The sequence below is a fragment of the Astatotilapia calliptera genome, chromosome 2 (assembly GCF_900246225.1).
Source record: "Astatotilapia calliptera chromosome 2, fAstCal1.2, whole genome shotgun sequence".
Classification (NCBI taxonomy): domain Eukaryota; kingdom Metazoa; phylum Chordata; class Actinopteri; order Cichliformes; family Cichlidae; genus Astatotilapia; species Astatotilapia calliptera.
This window is the reverse complement of record NC_039303.1, coordinates 1,617,725-1,627,502: the sequence shown is the minus strand read 5'-3', so window position 1 is coordinate 1,627,502 and position 9,778 is coordinate 1,617,725. Positions and strand designations below refer to the sequence as shown.

At 41.1% G+C, this 9,778-nt stretch overlaps 1 long non-coding RNA gene across 3 annotated transcripts; it reads right to left on the bottom strand.

Moving 5' to 3' along the window:
- Positions 1–3,153: 3,153 nt before the first annotated feature.
- Positions 3,154–7,434, bottom strand: LOC113028609 (uncharacterized). 3 transcript variants are annotated; one of them, XR_003273251.1, is made up of 4 exons: positions 7,317–7,434; positions 6,416–6,573; positions 5,938–5,995; positions 3,154–3,509 (listed from the first exon to the last, which is right to left on the bottom strand). It is a non-coding gene; the product is annotated as an uncharacterized LOC113028609 (long non-coding RNA). The 3 variants fall into 3 exon arrangements; XR_003273250.1 differs by lacking the exon at positions 7,317–7,434 and adding an exon at positions 6,798–6,941; XR_003273249.1 differs by lacking the exon at positions 7,317–7,434 and having other exon boundaries at positions 6,416–6,734.
- Between the last annotated feature and the right edge of the window lie 2,344 nt (positions 7,435–9,778).

Genomic DNA, 9,778 nt, shown 5'->3' with positions numbered 1-9,778 from the left:
TTCCTCTGGGCACTCGTGTGCTAATCCTGCAGCAGTGCATCTCAAAATACGAAAATATTGTGACGCTCTATGTATTTCAGAAAGATAAACTTGATCACCACAACCTCAAGAGGCTCATCGTGAAAGTAGATCCCAGCTGTCTTTGCTAATTATGGATGTTTAGTGGGCTTTAGTGAAGGTGACAAATGATCGTATGGCCTTTGACAGTGGGCTCATCTCTGCTTGTCCTCCTAGACCTCAGTGCACTATTTAACACTGTTGAGCATGCTGTAGGTGCAAACAGATTTACTCCAATTTGGTCATGTAAATGGAGTGGTCTTCAGTTCTGTGCTAGTACCAATTCTGTCCATTACGCATGCTTTCCTTAGGCAGTATCACTGGAAGGCACAGCATATTCATTGCTATGCAGCTACCCAGCTTTAACTATTAAAGCCAGATGACACACACCATATTAGTTAGGCTGCAGGGATGTCTTAAAGATAAACATGTGGATGACATTGAATTTCCTGCTTCTAAATTCAGATAACACTGAGGTTATTGTACTTAGCCTTAAAAACCTTAGAAACATGGTATCCAACCACATACTTAATGTGGATGGCATTACTTTGGCTTCCAGTAACACTGTGAGGAACCTTTTTAGTCATTTTTGAGCTTCTTGAATGTGCATGTTGAAGAGTTATGTAGGACTGCTTTCTTGGATTTGTGTAATATCTCTAATTAAAACTGAAAAGCTTCCTGTCTCAGACTGATGCTGAAAAACTGGTTTTTGCATTTAATACTTCTGGGCTGGACTATTATAATGATCTAACATTGGACTGAAAAACTCCTTGATAGTCAGTTGATACAAAAATGTGAGAGTACTGACAGGGACTAGAACGAGAGAGCAGGTTTCTCCCATATTCTGTTAAATCCAGAATCAAATGTAAAAATCCTTCTCGTACAGAACTGTTGATGTAACTGAGATATAAATAAAATTGACTTGAAGTGCTGACAGGGTGAAGAAATTGGTCTTCTTGGGATGTCCATTTCGTGGCCCGTCTCTGATATCCTCTGTTGTATTAAACTTGATCTTCAGTTTGGAAATACTACTTGGTTTCGTGGAATACGAGCTTCCACGAACATCAAACACGGCTTTGAGCACAGATAAGCTGAAGTGGATCTGAGTCCATGCTCATAGGTGCAAGTTTTGCTGGCAGCTTATTTGTTTTGTTTTGTGCCCATCAAAATAAACTCCAACGCCATAGATTCTCAGCAGGGCTGAGGATTCGGCTGCCACATTAATAATTGACATATAAAAGATCTCGGGGGCCAAATGTAATTGTATAAAACAGCCCTGGTTTAGAGCCTGTTTCTACCCAATGAACCATCACACAGACCCACTGTATGCTTCTCATATGTCTCAGTTTATCTGTGTGCAGTTACCTGGAGGGTCAGAAGCTATTTCCTCTGTCACAGATGTTCAAACAAAGCCTCACCTTTAGTAGTGCCGTGCACGGCTTACAAAGACAGCAGCTCCTCCTTCATTTCAAAGTCGCCCGTAATCCCACGCACAAAAGTTGCTAGCTGTGTTGTGTTTGTGACGTCTGCTGTCTCATCACAGTTCCCCACCCCTGATGTATACCATTTAAACCGCAGCACTCCGACGTTAACGCTGTATTCACGTTCATCCGGTTGCTTGAAAGTAGTGATGGTGACTTGAGCTGATGATGTCACTGTATCTACGTCCAGCTTTGAGATGGTGTTGGTGTACTTCAAGCACGTAGGTCTGGATGGCAAACTTAAGGCCCGGGGCCCAAAATCGGCCTGTCAAAGGCTCTAATATGGCCCACTTGATGGCTTTGGAATATATGAAGGAGGGCACGAATTTTGGACTTTAAAACTGTATTTTAAAGTTTTATCAGATTTTCCTACAGATAGAGTCCTCTCCCATTCATATTACACCAAGTAATGAATTAGATTAGATACTTTTTACTTTAGACTAAAAAAAATAAATGCATAAATAAATGAAACTGTTGAATTACTGAAGAACTCTGTTTTTTAATTACAAGTGTCCGGGCACTAAGCTAAGAGAATCTTTGCAGTAATTTTACACATTTATTTATTTGTTCTGCTGCATTCACAGAATAATCACTTACAGTCATACAAAACTGAGACATACTGTTAAAACTGCACTTGTTTTTCTCATATTAATTGCAATTAAATGTGTCTTGAAACATCTTTACACTGACAGAAAGGGCAGTTTCACTGGTTTGGCCTACTTAAGATCACAGCGGGCTGTAAGTGGCCCACGATGTAAGCTGAGTTTGACATCCCTGAAGTAGGTTATACGATGGCTGGGAACTAAAGCTGCGCCTGATGCTACACACCTAGAATAAACCAGCGAGGTAGTGTCTTATTAAACATGGAAAGCATTGTTTACAACTACTGCTGTGCTACTGAATGTTTGTTAAGGAATCACAACAAACTGAATGCAACAAACTCGTCCCCAAAAATGTGATTTTGGAACACATGGAAAGCATGGTCGAACAGACAGCGTGAAACGTTTAGTAAAGACCAAATACTCAGAGCATCATGGGAAGCCTCGAGCAGCTTCGGCCAACTAAGGGAGGATTCAAGGTCAGCTAATCCAGCCCAACTGTAAGACTCCTCTTAAAAACACAGAAACCAACCTGAAAGCTGAAAACTGTGAAAAAACTGAAGCTGGCTGCAGTGGCTAACAGAACAGCTGACGTGCAGTTAAACATAGGCTCCAAAAGGTTTATTATGACATTTAACAGATGGTGTGTTGATGGACTAATGGATGGATGGTTTTTTTCCATAGATTGGAATTAGCATTTCCATTTCTTTAAAGTGAACAACACAACCATTTTAGCTGAGGAAATATCTGATTACATTCTATGATAATCAGTTAAAAGGTTAAGTAGAGTCGTCTTAATTCACAGGAAGTGTCCAACAGATTGACAGGTGACAGGACATGATGTACATATAATGGAGCAGGGAAGATGGAAACAGTTAGAACATGTGATTTATTCTTTTAATGGATCATCAAACAGTTTTTAAGACAGCCTGAGTAATATAAATTACAAGAGAAGTAATTGAAGCATTAAGTAATAAATGCACAAACAAGCTTTTCAGTATCACTCTGAGGCAGGATGTTTCTAATTTTAGAGAGATTACACAAATGTAAGAAAGCTGTCCTACGTATTTGTTTAATGTTGGTATTTGGTATTCTCTCACCCCCTTTTGTTCATGTCCAATCATCTTTGCTTTCACTGAGAAGAATGAGGATCTGCTGCACACTAAAGAAACTGTTTCCCTGTCATAAAAATGTGCACAAGTAATTTGTCAGTCAGTTTTAATCAGGGTCCGGGCTCCTTGTGTCTGTGGTGTTTAAAGAGTCGTAATTCCATCGCTGATCTCTCTTCCGTTCCAACGCAGCTGTAAGTTGTGTAGCTGTAGTGGTGTGTCCTGCTGTAAATCACGTGATCAAATCACATGATTACCCTCTGCTGTGGAAAACGTGGTGTAGATGTTAGCACCGGTCATCTGGATGCACACTTTCTCACAGTGACCTTGTATTGTAAGCAATACAAGGTCAGCAATAACACACAGTTGGTAAGCACACACATAAAGTGGCAACTAAAAAAATCTTTATTTATACAGCGCCAAATCACAACAACAGTCACCTTAAGGCGCTTTATATTGTAAGATAGATCTTGTTTATGATGCATTATACTGCTGAGTTATAAGAAATACTGTTTTTGGAGAGTCAGGACTTTGCTTTTTCTGATAGTAGAGGAGACAGAGAGCACATCACCCCCACCGTTGTTGAAGGCAGACAAAATAGGGAGCAAAGGCCATAAGTCAGGCTCGCTCACGTTTAGGCTTTTACGACTAGGTGGGGGCCACTAGAGGCTAGAAGAGCTTGAGTAACCCTCCACCAGTTTGATGTTTGCTGTGTCCCTCTGCATGCACGTCTCCCCATCCGGATGGTTTATGTTCATAAAGTGTTGAATTGTATGGAATAAAGGATTGTTGATTGAGCATTTATACACCGAGTAGTGTCCTTCCTTCAGCCCAAAGATCGAAAGAATTGGGAGGATTTAACAATTTGGTGCTGTGTGACCCGGATCTTTGATGTGCTGAGGAAGGCAGATTTGGCCTGTGGTGAGATCGTGAGGCCAGGCGAGCAGAGGACCGGTCCAAATATAAAAAGGTAAGCACAGCCTGTTGTATTATAAATACCAAATGTGCATATTGGGCTTTCCAAATTAATCTGTTCGCTGAGTTACACGCATTTTCACATTAAATTTGTCGGTGTCTGGTTTTCGGCACGAGATACTAACATCATGAGTTGAGGCTGAATTCCAGTGTCATAGGAACTGGCTGTAGCAAGATACTAAAAACATTCTATGTTGAGACTAGAGTTGCAGCCCACGTTACCCTCCACATTTAACGTTGTGTATGACTGGCTTCTGTTGCAAGAAACGGGGAGAATTTCTAAGACGCGGCCAAAGTTCAGCATATGAAATAGAGTCTGGCTTGTGGTGCGCTTGCAGTTCAAAGGTGAGCTCAGAGGTTTCTGCGTGTTTTTGCGTGTGAGACGCGCTCTCTGTGTGTTTCATTGTGTGAAATATGAACATGGTGACAGTGACGGTTAATGTGAGAATTGGAGGGCACTAGTGCGAAGAAAATATTTTATGATCTAAGGTTGACGCCTAGTGGACCTGTGGAAATTAATTTTGCCCTGGGGTTGGCTCCCCCACCGTACATTGGACGCGGCGTATGGACCAGAGGTGTCTGGAGGTCCAGGTTTATCACCTAAGAGCCCTCAAACGATAACAGAATAACACTGAAACCGCTGTGTCACAGATTCATTTTATTAACAGCTTCCCCACAGTGAGTTGCATCAGCATTCACTCACAGCACATTTCAGAAGGATTCAGATTAATACAGTGATCTTACATCCAGAATGATCCTGACAGAGTGCCACTGTGAATTATCTTTCATCAGGTCAATTTTAAAGTTCAGTATTTCAAAGCAGGATTTATGAAGAATCATATTGGAATTAGGACTGTAACAATATGTACTTACAAATGGTAAATGGCCTGTATTTGTATAGCGCTTTAATAGTCCCTAAGGACCCCAAAGCGCTTTACACATCCAGTCATCCACCCATTGGTGATGGCAGCTACATTGTAGCCACAGCCACCCTGGGGCGCACTGACAGAGGCGAGGCTGCCGAACACTGGCGCCACCGGGCCCTCTGACCACCACCAGTAGGCAACGGGTGAAGTGTGTCGCCCAAGGACACAACGACCGAGACTGTCCGAGCCGGGGCTCGAACCGGCAACCTTCCGATTACAAGGCGACCTCCCAACTCTTGAGCCACGATCTAACTCTTCTAGCACATCTGTGGCTGACAGCTTTTTGGTGGCTCTTTTTACCCCACACTGGTTGTGAGTGTGTAAATAGCCCCACTAGTTCTTTTGGGTTTCAGTTAACTTGGGAGGAAGAGGTAGGTCTGCCATGACTAGATGAATAACAATTATCTGGGATACATAAATTTCATAATGCATGCATGTATCTCTATAAACCTGCCTGAGGGCTGCCATTTTTACATTCAGTTATTTCTCTGTTGAATCTAAATAATGAATGTGTTACAGTTAAACTGACACTGATCAGTGTAAATGGCTCATTGGGACACAGAAACCTTTAAATTAAACCTGATATCGAGTGTCAAACCATATCAAAGCTGTAAAAGCTGTTTACAGTCAGAATTTATAAAACTATGATTGTAAATAAATTCAAACAAGTGAGCTTTTCTCTTTGTGCTGAATATCAACACTGTGATTTCTTAGACTGTAAGCTTTACTTTAGCACAACCACTTGTAGAAGCTGCCACTCCAAATGTCTTTGATAACAAGAAAAAAATACCTTTTCAGTCCACGGCCTGAAGTTCTTCTCTGACATCTTCTGCCATCAGCTTTGTCTGCTGGTTTGAAGACAATAAACCACAAAAAAGATGATTTAGTCACTTTGTCTGCGTCATGCAGCTCGAATGTGTCGTGTAACGATGTTGAATAGCCGTCGTTATCCCTCTGCTGTGTCAGTAGGATTGTACTGTACAGCATCTCATTGATATGTGAGGAATGCTAATGTAAACAGACTTACATCATTAAAATATAAAGTGCAGGAGATATTTAGATATTTTTTATATTTATATTACATTTTATAGCTGACGGATATTACTAAATAGATAGAATTTACTAAATAGCTGGATGAACATGAAAAATATGTCTATAATAACAAAGGACCATGAGAGCCAGTAGAATTAATTCAGCTGGACACTCAAAAGACGTCCTTAAATGCTCTTTAAGTGGCAGAACAGATGAACAAACAGTTAATCGCTTACTTGAGATGAAATCTGCTCAGCTACTTTGAAAACAGCTTCTAACTGGTTCCTCCTTTAACAGGATGACGGCTCAGGGGTAAGGCCATCATGCAGTCCAGCAACCTTTATGGTTCAGCTTTGATTCACCAGGAACTATTAGGGAAACCTTCCAGCGCCTCCTGTGAAAGACACAGGCATAAACACACAAACATTTATTAACATGTTCCACAGTCTTCCAGTTTGATTTTCTCATCCTGTGGACAACAACGTACATGGATGCAGGTTTATTGTTGACTTTTGGAAGGTTTATTTAGTGAACATATCCAGCTGCAGCTCCACTGTGGTCCTGAGCTGGATAAGCACTTAAGAAAATGTGTCAATAAATGGACAAACATCAACTTACTATATTTATCCAAACAGACGGGACCAATAATGCTTCGCTGAGTCAGAGACTTTAATGTCTCTTCTATGTAAGAATGTCTCGTGCTGATATACCTGCAAACTTGACAACAAAGGTTTTTCAGACTACATGTAGCTGTCCTCTATGTCAGCTCACACATTTACATTTATGTCACACTTATTTCTGCTTTCCCATTTTATAATTATTACTTACATTTTGATTAGATACCTTCAGTTTGTAAATGATCAGATTACATAATTGGAATACAATGCATCCAATTCAGGATTAAGCCTATCCCAGCTGATACAGGACAAAGACAGGACAGGCTGCCAGTTTATCGCAGGGCTAACACGATACGTGTGACAGAAAATCCACTTAAATGTTTGATATTTCTAATTATTAATCATAATTATGACTATTATTTAAAAATATTATCTAAAGGTTTCTTTATGAATATATTTAGATTTTATTTTACAACCCCTAGAATATAAATCTGAGCTGTTTCAGATTCTGAGCTCTGACCTCAGTGACCAGGCTGTGTCCTCACTGCAGCTCCCTCTTGGAAGTACTTCTGCTTCTTGTGTTGACCGCCTGCCCTTAATATCACGTACTGTACCTGAGGAACAAAAAAGGACAAACACTTGCTCTCATTTAAGAAGTACATTCATACAGAGGTAATATATGGAAACAAACTAGTTCACCCTTTGGGAGGAATCAGTTCCTGTGAAACATTTCTGTAAATCGGAGAGCGGGGAGTGGTTTAGCGGGTCCACGGAAGGAGTGGCGGCCTTTAAGCAGGACATGTGAAATTCTTCTCCCCACCCCAGGATACTCTCCTTCTTCCAGTGTTGGGAAGGTTACTTTTAAAATGTATTCCGTTACAGAATACATGCCCCAAAATGTATTCTGTAACGTATTCCGTTACGTTACTCAATGAGAGTAACGTATTCTGAATACTTTGGATTACTTAATATATTATCATGCTTTTTACAACAACGTGAATGTACTATTGCTGTGTGATTTATTACTATTACTGAAGGTCCGCGACTCCGAACTGTAGTAAAGGGACCTCTGACTAATAGGGCGGGTCCCTGTCGGCTCGTAGCCGAAAAATAGCTTTACTTTGTTGTGTGGGTCAACTTTTCTTGCGAGAGACAGAGAGAGGCGTTGAAAGACTGCTCCAACGGAACTTATTGTTTTCGGAGGAAAACAGGAACACGGCGTACAGTCGAGTCTTAATAGCTTACTTACAACTGGGCTCGTCAGGCTCTCTTCTTGGCTGCAGTGGTTATTATTATATTTACATGCTTCCAGCTCCCGTTTTTGCTGGATGACAACTCGTACCTTTCCACTCCCCTTTTTCTCCCTCCTCGCGCTCACAGACACATAACGTGTATGGCAGTCCATTCTCCCTGCAGCACGGACTACACTGCCCATGATGCTACATTCTTTAGAGCTATGCTTGTAGCATTCTGCCTGTTAGCTTAGCACAACAACAACAACAACGAAAAGGCGCTCTCTCACCCAGGAAACACACAGTCGCAGAGAGAGAGAGAGCGTCGCCCTGTAACCATGACAACCGTAACGCTGCCGCCTGGAACAACAGAACGTAGCTGTCAAACAAAACCCAAACAGTCCTGACCCGCGACAATATGAAACAGGAAAGTACCGCAGTGTAATCCATTTATTTCAACAAAGTAACTGTATTCTGAATACCACCTTTTTAAACGGTAACTGTAACGGAATACAGTTACTCATATTTTGTATTTTAAATACGTAACGGCGGTACATGTATTCCGTTACTCCCCAACACTGCCTTCTTCCAATCACAGGGTTATGTTGATGTAGCCAGGGATAACCCAAGACTAGCGGCGTGAGAGGAGCTTTAAACACATACAACTGTATGGTTTCAGAATGGTTACCAGAGAGAGTCAGGGAAACAGGTTCAGTGATATGAGTGATGTCTGGGAGACGCTGACCACTGAGCGCTGTAACTTGAAGTGAATGCGGCAGAGGCTCCATGCTCAACTTTAACTTAAGCGAGGCGTCAATAAACTTCTGTTCTGCCCAGTCAGGAAACACAGTCCAATCCCTCCAGTGGTTCACAGACTGGATCTGATGTTACTGTGCACGCTGTTTTTACCTTCAGACCAGAACCTGCCAACAGAAAAAGAATCAACATGTTTCATGTGTTTGTCAGTGTTTCATTTATGATTTCTGACTGAAAACAGATTGGCTCATTATGAGCTGATCTTTAGGAAATATGAAACATGATTATCTTTCATTAGTTATTAGCTTCACAATCAAAATCTGCTTTTCAGCCCTCAAACATTTCCAGTTGCTGTTAAAACGAGCAGGAATTTCTCCCATATCCTTTCCAAACATCCTGGTTTCAGTTTGGATGCTGACATCATTTGACCTTGGAAACAAAAAAGACTGTTTCCTTGGGTGAAAACACCCAAGGAAACAGTCTTCATGGAAGAAGACTGATCTTTGTGACGCATCAACAGTAACAAGATGTTATTTAACAGAGCTGTAAAAAGACTAACTGACTGTGTTTGACTTCAATTACACTTTAATCCTGATTATACATTAGATTTAGTTTATGTAGAGTAAATTCAAATGCCTCGCCCCTATTAGTTCCATCTATGACACTGTCAGCAGATGAATGTTTAACTTCCTCAAATATTGTGTGTCTGCATATTAACCAGGTTATTAAAACTTTATTCTACTTTCTTCCTTCTGTGTTTTTTTCATGAATATATCTGAGCTGTCCCTAACTAAAAGCATGACCAGTATGGATCAGACTTCTTCTAGCCCTGTGCTGACCAAGAGCGTCTCAGACTTGATCTTCTGGACCGTGTTAAAGTAGTTCAGATCTTTAAACCTGACATTTCCACACCTCCTGCTCCGAAAGGACAGTCTTTTTACAGAATAATGAACTGGCTACTGAGCGCAGACCGACGGTGCAAAGACTCAGAGGA